A 301-nucleotide genomic window follows, 5' to 3' on the forward strand; every position below is an offset into this window, starting at 1 on the left:
TTGAGAATATTTTTTATTAAGTAATTTTTTGGAGTGGTAGCGATGCCCAATTTGGAATATACAAGAATAATTTCATGGACAGTGTGTAACGGCCTTCTCCTAGGCGGCTGCTTGAACAAAAACAAAGGAAGTGGGGTAGGTGCATGCACATGAGGCGGGTCTGCATACCTAGCTACGCTACAGCTTAGTTCAGGGAAATGGGCGTGGGGCTTGCCCCCGTGCACACACCGAACGCCTTACATAAAATATAAATGTACGCAGATCGAGAAATGAAAACAAAATCAGCCCGAAACAAAAAAAA

The sequence above is a fragment of the Rhagoletis pomonella genome, unplaced genomic scaffold (assembly GCF_013731165.1).
Source record: "Rhagoletis pomonella isolate Grant_MI unplaced genomic scaffold, Rhpom_1.0 Rhpom_scaffold_00001, whole genome shotgun sequence".
Taxonomy (NCBI): Eukaryota; Metazoa; Arthropoda; class Insecta; order Diptera; family Tephritidae; genus Rhagoletis; species Rhagoletis pomonella.